Raw genomic sequence first — 16,013 nt, forward strand, 5'->3', positions numbered from 1 at the left:
TCAAGGGCATAGCACTACCCTCAAAGTCAGGACTAGTTCTGTAAGTTTGTCTTTTCCCTGTGAGTGTCAGTGTCCTCATCTGCAGAAGGGACAGCAATATCTGCACCTCCACCATCTTTATAAAGGCTAAATTGTTTGTAAACTGTGTCTCCATATGTGTAGATGTGTTCTACTATAATTTGCAAATATTCCAGTCATCACAGCCTCTAACTGTAAGTTTATTTCGAGCTCTCATCCGTGCTAGGAGTAGTGCTGTGCACCTAGACTTCCAGATACTCAGGAGGCTGAGGCAGGAGGGCGGCCAGGAGTTCCACAGCAGCCTGGCCAACACAGTGAGACCCTTGTTTCAAAAAACAAAAACCTATGTCCAAGGCACCCTTGCAATCTTATACTCTCTAAGCCCCACCCTGCTTCATTTCTTACTTGGTAATTCTGATAACCACCTAACAAACCACACACACACACACACACACACACACACACACACACACAAACCCCACATGTTTTCATTTATTTTGGAGACAGGGTCTTACTATGTAGCTCAAGTTGTCCTTGAACTCATGACTCTCTTGCCTTCCTAGGATTACAGACATATACCGCCATGCCTAGTCAGCTAATAAACCATGCATTCTACCTGCCTTTGTGTGAATTATTTTACTTTGTGTAAATTCACGTGAGGGTAGAGTATTTTTTTTTTTAATATTTCAACTCTGTTTACTGCTTTGTGTGCTAGAACAGCCCAGCACCAAACCCACATGGCTAGTTGAGGAATGAATGAGCAAGTCACGTCTGGACCACGTTCCAGGCACTGTACGGCTGCAGATCATCTCATCCTAGGGTCAGGTGCTTAAAAACACTGGGAAGGAAGCAGCCTGGTTAGGCTGTGATTCTGGTGTCTACCCTGTTAATGACTGCTGGACTTCCTTTCCTGTGATTAGCTAAGCCTCTTACTGTCACCCGTCACATGCCCCTGAGGCCACCAGCCTCCCAACCCTTCTTCACTGGGTCACTTCCTCCCACTTCTCAGCTCTAAGTAAGCTACACTACTCATTCCCCCCTTAGGGTCAGTGCTTGGGCCCTGCCTAGAATGTTCTGGGCCCCCATCTCTTCCAGCTCATCTGTCTCTCAAAACGCACGTGTTGTAGGGGCATTCCTGCCAGATTCCACTTTCTTTTATCTGCAGCACGTTCAAATTTGAGGCCAACCTGGACTACACAAGTCACTCTGTCTCTTCCCATACTCCCCTTTTCTCTTACGTGTTTGAGCACGAGCATGCCTGTGCTCTCATGCGTGCACACGCACATGTACAGACCTTGCCCTCTTCCATCCCTTCCCTGTTATCCCTGTCCCTCTCCTGACCAGGGCTTCCTCCTTCATCTGCTGGATCAACCCCTCCAACCCAGCCCCCAACTAGTTTGAATCTTTTTGATTAAGAAATGTAGCCCCAAGCGGGGCAGTGGTGGCGCACACCTTTAATCCCAGCACTTAGAAGGCAGAGGCAAGGAGATTTCTGTGAATTCAGGAACAGCCTGGTCTACATAGTGAATTACAGGACAGCCAAGGCTATGTAGAGAGACTTGTCTCAAAAAAAGAAAGGGAAGGAAGGAAGGAAGGAAGGAAGGAAGAAAGGAAGGAAGGAAGGAAGGAAAGGAAGGCGGGCAGGCAGCCCTACCTCTACTAGCTAGCTTTCTTTCCTTTTTTCTTTCATATATGTGTGCATGTGCGTGTGTGATTTTCTGATTGGCTGTGTTTCTTGGGGGATGTCACCGTACCTCTCGGAACCCATTTCCTACCTGCAAAATGAGGATAATACATGCTCTGCCTTCTGAGCGCGTGCCTGACACTCGGCACTCCGTGAACACCAGCCCACATGCTGACATTTCATTGTGCTGCTCCTCTCCATCCTAAGAGCCTCAGCCCGCTCAGTTCTTCCTTTCTGAACAGCCCCCTACACACGCTTCTTTCCAGATTATGATGGAAAGAAGACAGCTGAAATGTGCAGTCCCTTACTATCTGTAGTGGTTGGAAACTTTGTGTTACTTGCTTAATTAGCTAACCAAATCCTCACCATGCCCTATAAGGTGGGGAGCGCCACCATTAACATCCACTGTACTGACAGTCAAGGCCATGCATGTACCATGAGTAGGATTTAAAGATTCTGTTTTTATTTCTGTGTGTTGTGTGTGTGCATGCCTTCAGAGGCCAGAAGGTGGTGTTGCATCCCCTGGATCTGGTGTTGCAGGTGACTGTGAGCTGCCCAACGCGGGGACTGTGAATTGAACTTGGGTCCTCTGGAAGAGGAACAAGAGCTCTTGAAGACTCAGTCTCTGAGCCATCTCTCTAACCACATGAATGGGATTTAAAACCAGGCTGTCTGACTCCAGTATTGGGTCTGCCACAACCCGCCCACCCCCTGCTATTCCCACCTACTGTGCTCTGGGGTAGGACTCCCAGAACTGAATCTGAACGTCAGATACTCGCTCACCTCTGCTTTGGAGCCCAAACCTTTGTATTTGACATCACTGACCCCAATAAACCCTAAAACATCAGCCCTGTAATCACTTCCTCTTGACAAAGGAGGAAACCGAGGCTCAAACAGAAGTCAAGGAACTGAAGATACAGGATCCAGATCTAAACTCTCAACCACACACTTGTTGGCATTTGAGATTTTTGTTTTGTTTTTCGAGATAGGGTTTCTCTGTGTTACAGCCCTGGCTGTCCTGGAACTAGCTCTGTAGACCAGGCTGACCCCAAACGCGGAGATCCACCTGCCTCTGCCTCCCAAATGCTGGAATTAAAGGTGTGCACCACCACTGCCCAGCTGAGATTTTTTTCCTCTTACTGTGTGACCCAAGCTGTCCGAGACCAGCCAGTTCTCCCATGCCCCCTTCCAGTAAGTCACCACTGTAGCAGTGGGGCCATGTCCACAAAAGATCCCTAGCCAGGACACCTGCTGCTATCTATACCTGTGACGGGTCTCCCATCCCCGCCCCACCTTGATTTGTAGGCTCTCTCGCCCTTTCAGATATTTGAGTTGGTGAAGAGTCTGCCTTTTAACCTAGTCAGGCTTCCCAAAGACACCTTGTCTCCTCCCATTCCCTGACTTAAAGCACCATGGAGGGGAGGGGATGGAGGAGACAATATGGTGGTTCAAAATGAGAACTAATCCCAGCATCCCAAGTTCAAAAGTACTGGCTTGTAGGACCTTGGGCAAGTCCTATAGCTCTCTATGCCCTGCTTCTGTTGATATAGGAGCTCCCCCTCATCTGGGAGGTAAGTTACCGAGACCTGCCCAGGTGAATGCCTGAGATCGTCAAATAGCAACCCCTATGGATACTATGTTTTCAAGTTAAGTTTATCAATCACTCACCCTAAGAGATTAGCAACAATATAGTTGAATACTTACAATATATACTAACTGTAACAAAAGTACTTAAAACTTATTAGTTGTTTACTTCTGGAATCTTCCAGTTAATAGTTTTAGACTCCAAGTGATCAGGTTAACTAAATAAGTAAAAACCAGGCTGGAGATGGCTTAGTGGTTATGGTTAAGAGCACCTGGGTTCAATTCCCAGCAACCACATGGCAGCTCACAACTGTAACTCCAGTTCCAGAGGATCCAACAGCCTTACACAGACATACATGCAGGCAAAATACCAATGCACATAAAATTAGAAAAGAAGAGAAAAAGCTAGGTGGTGGTGGCACGTACCTCTCATATCCCAGCACTTGGGAAGTTAGACTCTGGCGGATCTCTGTGAGTTCAAGGCCAGCCACATCTACAGACTGAGCTCCGGGACAGCCAGGGCTACAGATGGAGACGCCCTATCTTGGAAAAGCAAAGGAAGAGAAGTAAAGCAGAGGCCATGGGTGGCGGTGTGTAAAACACGGACAACAGAGGCGATGGCGATTACTTGTAAAATTCTCAGTGTTTGCTAAGTTGCAGGTGTGGGAGCAGCTCTGTGGAACAGCAAGTGCTCAGTGTGCGTGAGGCTCTGGGTTCAATTCTCAGCACCAGGAAAAAAAGTACTTAACGAAAGTAGGAATGCGCCACCCTGCCCGGAAGGAAGGACTCCTGTGGCCGGCCACAGAGCACCTCAGATCCAAACAGGCAAGAGAAGAACTCAGGGAAAGTGAGCGGTGGCAGCAACCTTACCCTTGGGGGGAGTTCTGTGACAGGGACCTACTGCCTAACCCCACATCCTCCCAAGCCAGTGGACCCCATTTCCCGGCCTCATCCTCCCACCCTAATCTCTGCGAGTTCTCCAACTGTTAGCCCTTTCCACCAGGACGGTGGCTGCCTGTCCAGGCCTTGCTTCCCGGAATTGCTGTGTGACCTCAGGCAAGCCCCTCAGAGGCCTCGCCTTCTTCATACTGACCAGGAGTAATCCTGTCCCCTACCAGTGATAACCGAGGTCATATCCACGCATGTGTCACAGGTGTTCTGTCATGCTGGTAACTTGGAAGCCTGACCGCACAACGAGCATGTCATCCGAGCACCGAGTAGGATGGAGAGCTGTCAGCAAAAACTGACATCCTCCTGCCTCAAAAGTTCTCCAACAGCCTTGAAATACCACCCGATGCAAGTTCCCTCTCACGACCCCGACCCCGATAACACTGAAACAGGCAAGGGTTCAAGTCAGGCTTCTCAAGGCCACAACCACCATAGCTAAAGGCCTGAAGCCAATCTTGGAGAGAAAAGGGGCAAGCATCCCTTGGAGAAGCAGCAGGGGCTGTGGGGAAACCCTGTGATGGGAGAGGTTAAGGGAGGGACCTACTCCCCGGAGCGTTCCTTTTCTACCACAGTAACCTAACCGAGCATCACCTGGCCAGGCCTTCTACCCCTTTGAAAGGCAGTGGGGCTAGTGGCAGCAAGTTAGAATAAGAGATTAACTCTGTTAATTAATTAAAATAAACAGCAAATTAAATACAGCAAAATTAAAATAGCACAGGAAATTAATTCTCTACCAGCCCCACCTCACAGGTGAGAGCCTTAAAGAGGTCCCTCACAGCCCGATCCAGGGCAGCTGAGAGGGGCTGTGTGGTAGACCACTCACCTCACACCACAACCCCGGCAATCCTAAAGATCATGACAGAACATACCTGCCCGAAGGCATTCACCTGGCTCTGATACCCCAATCGGCACCTGGCTCTTCACCCTCAGAGGTCTCCATGAACTGTATTCCTGAACCTTGCTCCTCTGTCAATGGAGGAAGGGCCCTGACACCACCCAGGTCAGACATTAGACTCTGTGTCCTCCTGGGCACGTGGCCCATTTCCACTGCCATCCAAGTTAGGGCAGGACGGGAGAGGGACAAAGGCCCTCTCTTTTGGGTCCCTTGTAGGGCTCAGATTCAGATTTTAGAACGACCTTTGTCTTCTATACGGGGCTCTGGCCTCTCTTCGGGGTGCCTAAAGTTCCTCTCTGGAGACCCCTCATTCCATTTTCTCAGTATACTCAGGAAGAAAGCACCACCGAACTGAGACCCAGAACCCAAGCCAAAGATGTTCACTCCAGGTGGCTCGCTCAGTCCTCACACGATGCCAGTTTCCTCCCACACAAGATAACAGCTTATTTCACAAATGAGGAAACTGAGGCCAGGGCAAGCTTGTGGTGGGGCCTGAAGCTGAATCTCAATGGCCACATTTCATGTTATCATCAAACACTGATAGAGTCTGAGTGAAACCCAGCTCTACCCTGACCCTTCTCTCCCATAACCCCACGCTACAGCCCCATCACCTCCTGGTCTACCCAACAGTGGGTGAAGGACACCAGCCTCTCAGTTCCTGCCCTCTGGCTGCTAATGGCAGATAATGAATGGGTCTACCTGCAGCCCCTCCCCCAACCTCAGCCTGCCCAGATTCTACCAGTTTACCCCTAGCTCCACAGGCCAGTCAGGGTCCTGACACTTGCCTCCTGTAGGCAGTCGGGATGCTCGACCTCTATCCCTGCCACAGCACTTTCCACAGTCTGCCTGATAAAGTCATCCAATGGTACTGCCTGCCCCAGTACCCGGCAAGGTATCCAACACTCAGTAGGTGCTGAGTGGATCTCAACTGACTGATACCCTCCACATGTCCAACGGATATCTGACTGTAGTGGCTATTAACTGGCTAGCTACAAGCCCAGCACCACCTGCCCTAGGTGAGACCATGAGCCTTTAGTACTCAGACCTCCCAGGTAAGTCACCTATGATCCTAGAAGGCCGAAGCAGGACGGACAGCAAGTTCCTGGGCTACACAATGAATTCTGGGGCTAGCCTGAATTGCATGATGAGACCTTGTCTCAAAACAAGGCCAAGTGTGGTACCTCACACAGAGGCAGGAGGAGCTCTGTGAGTTCCAGGCAGTAAGACCCTATCTCAAAAACAAAACAACCAATCCAAACTTTTCCAACTACTTGTTTCCATCCTAATGATTTGATCTAATCCAGATTCTGATGCTAAAGACTTCCTGTGTTGGGGCTGGAGAGATAGATCAGCTCTGCTGAGCTGCTTTTCCAAAGGAACCGGGTTCAATTCCCAGCACCCATATGGCAGCTCACAATTGTCTGTAACTCCAGCTCGAGGGGCTCTGACACCTTTACACCAGTGCACATAAAAAATAAAAGTTAAATAAATATTATATTAAGAAAAAAGACTTCCTGTGTCCTCCTGGGGCTCACTGGACAAAACTCATCTCCCTGAGCAGGGCAATCATTCTCGACCGCCTGGCTTCTCCCTCTTGGAAGCTCCCCTCTGCTCTTTGAACTGTACCACCTTCTCTCGGCCCATTAAAGTTTGATTCCCTTAAGGCTTTGTACATGCTCTCCCCCCTGGCTAGAACCTTCTTCCCATAGTGTTCCTGTTATGACGTCATACACGCCCCCTGATAGCCAAGATCAAGGCTTACCTTCCAATCTCATAGAAAGAGAGAAGCAACAGCCAGGTCGATCACAAAATTTGGGACTGAGAAAAGAACCTATGCTTGTCTTTGTTTTCAGTCTCCCCGGGGCTTCACCCCTAAACAAGTGCTCCAGCAATACTGAGCAATACGCGTTAAGGGACTGAGTGCTCCTTACACACTTGTTGACTAGACAGAAAAAGAAGACAAAAGAATTCAAGGCCACAGTACGCAGGGCCGGAGGTGGAGGAGAGACAGAGACTAGGAAGGCCAAGGACAGGCGCCACTAGAGCCAGATCTGCAGCACAGCTCCTCTCCAGGCAGAGGGCGTGTTTGAGAGAGGCAGAGGAAGGAAAGAGAAGGGAGGCTCAGGAAGTGTGCGCGCGTGCATGCGTGTGTGAGAGGTGAGGATGCATGTGTGTTGCATTTGTGAATTAACCTGTGAGTGAAAATGCAAGGAAATGGGGGGGGGGGAGGCGCGACTCTGTGCAAGAAAGCCATGAAGGCTGTGGGTTTGTATAGGTGTCTGAGTGAGGAAAACTGTGTGCACGCGCACACACACGGGACGCTGTATGTACCTGACTGAAGCTGTACGTGTCTGCTGGAAGGAGGAATGACCGAGAAGGACAAAGGCAGGGGCCACATGACTGGGGGCGAGACTGGAGGGGGGTTGTTATAAGACTCGGGCACAGGGGAAGATGGTATCCTGTGAGCAAGACCCGTATAGAAGTTAAGAGATGTCAGGGCTCTGCTGAGGGTGTGGCTGGGGTGGCCTTTGCTACAGGCCTGGTGCCAGAGGTGGGGGCCAAGGGCTGGGGCTCAAGGAGCAGAAGATTCCTCAGGGCCTCTCAGGTGCCAGATTACTATGTTCCCAAGCAGGCAGACTGAGAAGGAGGCCCAGATGTGCATGTGCCTCCACATCTGTCCACAGCAAAACCTCTGGGCATTTGTCTTTGTCTATGTCCGGGTGTGCACGCCTGTGCTTGTGTAAGCCCTGCCAGCTGTGTGTCTGCACTTGTCTTTGTCTGTATGTAGCTAGGGCCTTTGTCTGAGAGTGTGGCTGTTGGTCTCTGCCTGTCTGGGTGGCAGTGTCTGGTTTTGTGTGTCTAAGTTTTATCTGTGTCTATGGGGTACCATGTGTCCTTGGCTCTGCATGTTTAAGGCGTGGAAGCAAGAGACCTCTAGGACTGCTTGTTTGCATCCACAGATCCGGGTGGCCTTACTCTGGAGGACACGCTATTTTGAAGCTGCTGGGTCCAAAGCTTTGGTGTACCTGAGTGTGCGCTGTGAGCCTGTCTCTGTGTGAGCCCTGCTATGTATTGTAGCACAGCAATGCTTATCTGTGTTTGTGACACTGTGGGTGTGTGTGTCTCTCTACCTCTGCACGTGTGTGTCTGTGTGTGTGTTGGGTGTGAGGGGTTTGTCACAGACTGGTGAGCAAGTTAATCTCAGACTCTGTGACACGTGGAATAAAATCACCCTCCCATAATAGGATCATTCGTCTTCCTGTCCAAGGAGAGAACCAGCTCTTCACCCTCCACCCTGGGGGAGCCAGTGGGGCCAGGGCCAGACTCCAGCCCCCACTCAGGCCCCTTCTGGCCCTTGGCACCTCTATCCCTCCTCTGCTGCAACAGGCTCATTCGGCCTCCAAAGTGCCCTGGTGCCCACTGTGGACTGGGCAGGGCTCCAGGACATGTGACTGGGCCTTAGAGGCCTGTCCTGGGCCCCCCAGCCCCACCCACTGCCAAGGAGGGCTCTGCCCCAGATGGGGGGGTGCAGGAAGGAATCTTTGAGCCCCTCCTCCTCCCGGAGGGGAGGGATGAGCTGCAGGCCCAGCCGGGATTTTCCATCTCTCAGCAACAAGATTCCTGGTGAGCAGGCTGCAGGGTTTGGCAGGGCGCCTGCTGGAGACCCGCCCTCACCCGCCAGGACGCCTGAGTCCCCAAGGCCCAGCAGCAACGGGTTCCCTGGGGAGTTGGGAGGGCCCCAGAACTCCAGTCTACAGTTGCCTGGGCCTGTGGGAAAGCCAGACCCCCTGCCTTCCAACCAAAGATGGCTCCCCACCCCCCACCCCCCAGGCAAACCACCACCCTTCCTCTGGCCTCCTTGAAGCCTGCTTTCCCAGGCCAGTTACCAAGCACCGCCCTAGCCTGACCTCAGCACACACCCTGCTTTGGGCTCTAAGGCTCACCTCCAGGTCTTGGGCCTTGCAGGAGGGTTTCTCTTCTCAAGACCTGGGGGGATTCTCAGGCCAAGACTTGCCTCTGGGAAATCCTCTTGGTCTCAGCTCTCCTTCTGGATTGAGTTGAGCAGCACCAGCTGGGGAAACTGAGGGAATGAAGCCCTCTACTCTACCCATCACAGGCCCTCTCACCCGTCCAGAGGCCTCTTCATTTTGCCCACCAAGGCTGCTGTGCCTCTCTCTTTCCCATGAGTGCAAAGTCAGAGCAGTGAGCCTCCATCAGTGGGCAGGTGGGGTCTCTCAGCCCCAGCTTCATGGGATGAGCAGCAGGAAAGCTGGTTTGGTAAGAGATTAAGGTGGAAGAGGAACCAGAGACTCCCAGATTTATGAGCCTCATTCTTCTCCCTCAAATTCCCCTCCAAGTCCCCCAGTCCCAGCCTGGTCCCTCCAGGGTTGTGCTGTGGCCCCAGGCCAATGTCAAGGCCCTAACCCATCCATCAGCTGTTGCCAGGGAGTTTCCGCCCCAACGGGTACCAAAGGGAGGGGCTTAACCGACACTAGGGACTCAGATGGATGGGAGGGGGCATGGCCCTAAAGAGTCAGCCAACAACCCTGCACCCTTCTAAGAGCTGGGGGGCTCAAAACCTCCAGGGAGGAAACTAGGCTGTAGGGTGGGGCCCAAGAGGAGATGCCTCCCAGCCCCTTCGCCACTCCAAGCCCCACCCTTTCAACAGACCCAAAGACCTGGGATCCAGAGAGGCCCTACAGCTCATCAGGGCGTGTGACCTTGGGTGGCTTCCACTCTTCTCTGGGCCCCACCACACACTCCAGGAAGTGGCTCTGATAGACCAGGTATTCTCCATTCAGCTCAGCCCCTTCAACACCAAACCCTGCCCTCTCTCCAGTGCAAGGGAGTCAACAGAAACTGGGCCACAAGGGGTGAGGTGGCCCAGGCAACTAACTGAAAGGGACTGAAGTCACCCAAGTCATTGCTAAAAACCTAGGATTATTCTCCTTCCTATATCCATTTTGGGGATCAATGAAACTAAGACTCCGGGAGAGAGTCAGCCAGGACAAGCTACAGCGACCCGAATTCAAGTCCAGGCTATACCACTAACTGGCTGTGTGAACTCCCATACCTTCTCTCTGTCTCGGACTTTGCATCTGTAAAATGGGGTTGTAGCCCTCATGGGATTGTAAGTCCGGCCGAGTTCATGCAGGCGAATGGCTTGGCACGGAGCCTGACCCACAGTGATTGCTCTCCCAACTGCTTAATACTCTAGTCACATAAATCCAGGTGGCCAGAGGTGAAGGAAGGAGGGATCCAGATGTGGCTGGAGGATAAAACCAACCTCCTTGAGACAGGTTGGGACCCCCAGAGCCTCAGACCGGGAGGGCCAGCCAAATTTCCTGGAAGCCCCCCAGCTGTCTCCCCTATTCGTTAAAGGCCTCTCATTAGTAAGCCCGGGCACCTGCCCCTCCATGCGTAATAAGCCTCATTAGTATCTTAGCCCCAAGCTCTGAGCCCAGTGTCTATGTGTATGCACACGCATGAGGGTAGGGGGGCTGCAACAGGCCACCAGCCAGGAAGACAGCACCCTCGCCAACCACACCCCCTGCCTGTCATCCGCAGAGCCCCGTCACCACCCAGCTTGTCACCTGCCTGCCTCACACCCGCACCACCTGTCACCCACCCAGGCTTGTCACCCACCCAGCCCGTCACCTGCACCACCTGTCACCTACCCAGCCTGTCACTGAAGCCGCCTGACAGGCATCTGGGTGGGGGGACAGGAGATGGGAAGGGAAGCCCACAGAGGTGTAGAGCTGGGGGCCCCAGAGACCCTGTGGGACCCCCACTTCTGTTCGGCATCCTGCAGTATCGCCATGGCAACCTCTCAGCCGCAACCACTTTCCCAAACATCCCCCGCCTGCCCCCCCCCAGGCCCTGCTCTCAGCTCAGCTGAGGCTGGGAAGAGCCTGAGTGGCAGCAGAATGGGGCAGGAAGGAGGGGGTTCATCTGCTGGCTGGCCTTGACCATCCTTTCCGCCCTTGGACTCGGTTACTCCATCTGCAAAATGGAGGGGCCAGAAGGTGAGGCCTTTGGCGAGCAGGCCATCCTTCTCCAGTCTGGATTGGCTGAGCTGGCTGCCAGTTAGCCTGTGAAGGCGAAGAGGTGGGACAAAAGGATGGGGGTTTCTGGGCTCTTCCATACTCCTCTGCCAAGGTCCCAGCCCAGAGTGGCTAGGCCTCTGACTCTGGCTCACACAGAAGGAAAGAAGCAGGCCGGAAGGGAGAGGAGCCCAGCTCCAGGACTGCTAGCTAAAGGTGCCAGGCTGTGTGACCAAGGTGACTAGGGGCAGGTTTGGCTCCCACCACTGAGCTGCATTATTTATGAAACTCTGAGGTGAGAGAGGAGCAGCAGCTGTGACACTGGCCCTCTGGGGGCTCCTGCCATGGTGGGAGAAGACAACATGAAGACAAGGTGTTTCCTCAGGAAAGGATTTGGAGACCCTGATTCCTTTCAGGGCTGGCTGGGGCAGGTTCAGAGGGGCAATAGCCTGTCCTCCCTCCCAACCTCATGCAGCCCCCCCCCCATTCCTCTCCACTCCTCCAGGCAGGCAGCGATAGGATTACTTCTGCATGACTGCACGCCCCACAAGGTTCTGAGACCCTCCTGCCTGCAGCGGTCTTTAAAATTCCCCAGCCCGACCTCTCTCCCTTCCTCCCTGCGGGGAATGCTCTGGAGTCTACCGCAGTGTGCCTACTGCCGCTGCGCTACTGCCACCAGCAGCACCACGACCAAGCAAGCGGGGCCCAGGTCCCTTGTGCCCAAGGACAAAGATGGGCCCATCCTCATGGTGCAAGTCCTACATCCCTAGGACCCTCTCCCACTTGGTGCTGACCCAAGCCCACAGACCCCAGGTTCAGCTGGGGTCAGGTATACCCAGCAGTCCCAAGGCGGATGGCACTATGTACAAACACACCTGGTAGCACTAGGGAGTGCCTGCCTGCTCGTGTCTGGTCTGCCAGAACCTAGCTGCTCCAACTCAGCTCACTCCCTTCCCTATCTCACTAATCCCTGCTACCCCCAGGGTGGGCAGACAGCTTGGTCAAGCCAGTGCTTGTGGCTCCCTAGGGCACAAAGGCAGGAGACAGTATCCTCTGAAATTTTTTTAAGGGCCTAACGTCGTCTACAACCTAGGTCTTGCTAAACTGGGACCTAGGCAATGTTTTAGGGACCCCTCCCACAGCAATATAACTGCTTCCTCTTTTAGGACTTGGAGGCAGGTCAGGGAAGCCCCCTATGAGCCTTCTCTCAGCAAGATACCAGGGACCCTCAGCAAAGAAGTGAGTTGGGGGTGCTGTAATACCCAACAACCCCCCCACCCCCAGTTTCTCCATCCCTAAAGCAGGCAGTGGCAGCTCGGGCTCTAAATCACTCCCCTCATGCTGCCCTCTGAGGCGGATTCTGTGCATCTGTAATTAGGGGTGGAACAGATGGTGGAGATTCCGTTTAAAATCATGCATCTAGTAAAGGAACTGACTCCCAGGGAGGCCAAGCCCCACAGCCTGGATCTGTGGGGGCCCATCAAGCCAGCACTCTCCCCCAAAACCCTGAAGCCTTGTCCCTCTCAGGTATGGGGGGGCCTGGCAGGGTTGAGATATGGGAGTAATTTCCCCTACCCCCAACATGCATGCCAGAGCCGAGGCAAGGCTAGGTACTCAAAGAGTTCTTGGCTGAGAGTCCAGAGTGACCAGGTGCCAAGTGGCTCTGCCTATTCCCAAAAGGGGCTCAACCCCCCCCCCCACCAAGTTTAGGCCAGAGTGTTCACAGCGCAGGATCTGGGGGGCAGCTTTGAACCAGATGTCCAGCCTCACTGTCCAGGAATGAAAGGCCTGGGGCAGTGAGGGGTGGAGATGGCTCCCCAGGCAGAGAAGGCTCGGGAAGTGGAGGAGGCTTGGGCAGTAGACAGAGCGCTCTGCTCTGCTCTGCGTGTGAAAAGGCGAGGCTGTCTGGGGGTTAGGAGCTGAGTGGGGGAGGGTGTGCTGGAATGTGTGGCTGGTGGGAGTGAGGGCTGCAGAAGACATGAGGCTGAGGAGGGGTGTGTGACAGGGTGTCATGGGGTGCCGGGGAAGCTGAAGAGCTCCATGTGAGCTCAAAGGGGCGAATGGGTCAGGGCGGTGACTAGGCAAGGCTGTGCATGTCACAGACAAGCTGAGTGTGTTTGGAGAAAGGTGTAGGAGTGTCCTTGTGCCTTTCCAGGGTTGAGCCTAGACTCGAGGCTAAGTCTAGGGAGGTGCTGGGGCTCAGGCAGGGTTGCCTATGGAAATGTGGGAACCCACGGGGAATGTGAACGCATGCACATGTATGAACGCATGCACATGCATGCTGGGGAAGGGATTAGAGGCTATGAGGACCTTTGGAGGTATGTCTGTGAGTTGGGCTAAAGGTGGAAATAAGGAGCCTTGGCCGGGTGTGTGCAGCGTGCATGTCTGTGGTGGAGGGGACTTATTTGAAAAGGTGGGGGTGCGGGGCTGCCAGGCTTGTGTGAGGGGAAATGCTGGGTGTGGAGTCTATGCACGTGGGAAGGTGTGAGGACTGTAAGCAGTTCTGGGGTGTACCTGGTGAAGAAGGCTCTGAAGCACTCAGGAATGCGGTAGACACTGTGTGTGTTGGGGTGTCTGGGAGTCATAAAAATTGGGGTTCGGTTAAGTGCTGGGACTGCGCTGCGTTTGGAAAAAAGAGGAAGCGATGTTTCTGGACAGGTTACAGTGATTTTAACCGGGACTGGATATGGAGGTGCCGGGACTAAAGAGGGGCCGTGGGTCTGAGAGTGTGGCAGGAGCTACCGTATTAGGATATGGCGGTTCTGTCTGGGGAGGTGCCAGAGGCCTGAGAACTACATCACACACTGGGAGGGCAAGGATGGGTCCTTGATATCAGAGATGCCAGGCTTATAAAGCACATGTGTAGGAGGGTATCAGGATTATAACTAGGCTCCCAGTGTTTGGGGAGGTGTTGCAGCTTACACGGCTAGCTGCATGGTGTTTGTATTTGGGGGTGTATTGGCTGTGCGCTTGTGAGACAGTTGGATGTCAAGGAGGTGTTGGTGTTGGGTGGCTGTGTGTAGAAAGTGTTGGGGCTGTGTGTTTTTAGGTATGTTTAGCAGTTATCTGCAGCTGTTGAAGCAGTAAGCATATATGCAGGACACTTGTATATTTTTGAGGTGCGGGAGGAGTTGGGGGCTTGGAGAGCTGTTGGGGGGCTGTATGGTGAGGGGAATGTGATAGATCTCTAGAAAGATGAAAGGCAGAGTCCTAGCCTTTGCTCAGGGGTCCACCTGGGGACTGCCCCCCCCCCGAAACTTTCTGCTGTGGGGTACCTGTACTAGGACCACATTGTTGAGATAGGCAGGTCCATCTGTCTCCACTCGTGCCTAGGCCCAAGAGGAGAGTGACCTCCTCTGTCCCTGGGGGGTGCGACAATGAACTCAGCCCACCCACCCACCTGCCTTCAGATGGTCCAAGCAGAAGCTTCTAGAGAGCTGCCTGAAGGGTGTCACTATGTTTGAAGAGGCACTGGCTGGGGGTGGGGAGAACTACACAGAAACCGTCCTCATGGAGGTTCCTTTGAAAACCACTGCCGCCAGGCAAGAAGCAGAAGGACAGGGGCAGGCATGTCTGTCCTTGGGCTGTCTGTGTGGGTCAGTCCCCAGCTGCAAGCCCCCTGGTAGCCCTTGTCATGGTTTTAGGCTGATAGTTCCTATTCTGGTAGCACCGAGGTCTTGAAAAACACCCACCCAAACCAGGACAACAGGCACAGCCTGGTACCTGCAGCTGTACACACCTATGCACAGCCCCTAGTTCAGACAAACACCCACACACTTCCACGTACAAGGTGCACCACTGCGCCCTTATACGTGTGGCTCATCCTCAGGCCCCTGAACCTTTATACATACATACACACACACACACACACACACACACATAACATATATATATATACACACACACACACACACACTGTATCTAGCTACTCATCTCTGTAAAACCCAGCATAGCCACACGTCATCTTGTCAAGGCAACCTAAAGTCAAGGTTTCTTTCTTTTTCCTTCTTCTGGTAATACCAGAGACTGAACCCTGAGGTCTTGTGTATGTTTGGAAAATGCTCGATCACTGAGCTATAGCCCCAGTTTTTCTTTCCACACACTAATCTCAAAAACATGCATCCCCATTGATGCCTGCCAAACAGTTCTCTCTCTCTTCTCTGACAGACAGACAGACACACACACACACACACACACTGTCACACCCATACCCCATGTCACAGGTGCTCAGTCTTTCTCACTACTCCATGACAGACTCATACGTGTTCATGTTTGTATACACACACACACCTTTTCCCAATATCCAATCCTCCGTAGCACCTCTGGGCCCAGACCATTGCCTTGTCTTCCCTGAGAGCTTCTACCCCTTGAGTAGACCCTCCACCAGCAGGGTCAGAGTTGGGGTCTTCTCTGCTTGGGTATGACTCGCACTGTATGTGTCAGAGTTTTGAGTCTGTGATAACACATCTGAGACCTCACCTCACAATAAGCCTGTGTGTCACCACCTGGCTAGCTCAGGAGGCACAGGCTGTTATCTGTTTCATGGTAAGAGACAGAATGGACGGAAGGGTAAAGTACCAAGTCACAAAATGTGTACAGGTAGGAGTCACGGGGTGCATTCACACAAAGGAGAAACCCTCCAGTGAGTGGTTAGCACGAAGGAACCTTTTCTGAGAGATAAGAAAGCCATACATTTCTATGCTGGAGTAGGGGCCAGGCAGCCTTCTCAGCAATCCCCCTCCCAACAGAAGAGCAGAAAAGAAGGGGCTCTACAAGGCTTGGCGCTCTCTCTCTCTCTCTCTCTCTCTCTCTCTCTCTCTCTCTCTCTCTCTCTCTCTCT

The 16,013-nt window shown here is 52.9% G+C and overlaps 1 protein-coding gene across 3 annotated transcripts in view; it reads right to left on the reverse strand.

The window, feature by feature from the left end:
• The window catches only part of Ahdc1 (AT-hook DNA binding motif containing 1), a 65,419-nt gene that overhangs the window by 42,907 nt on the left and 6,499 nt on the right, over positions 1-16,013 (reverse strand). The window contains exon 1 of one of the 3 annotated variants that reach the window (XM_026782070.1): positions 3,713-3,734. The exons of the other annotated variants lie outside the window; for them this stretch is intronic. The gene's annotated coding sequence lies outside the window, so the exon portion shown is untranslated. Of the gene's footprint in view, positions 1-3,712; positions 3,735-16,013 lie in introns of those variants that run through there. 3 annotated transcript variants of the gene reach the window in all.

This window comes from Microtus ochrogaster, chromosome 10, assembly GCF_000317375.1.
Source record: "Microtus ochrogaster isolate Prairie Vole_2 chromosome 10, MicOch1.0, whole genome shotgun sequence".
Classification (NCBI taxonomy): domain Eukaryota; kingdom Metazoa; phylum Chordata; class Mammalia; order Rodentia; family Cricetidae; genus Microtus; species Microtus ochrogaster.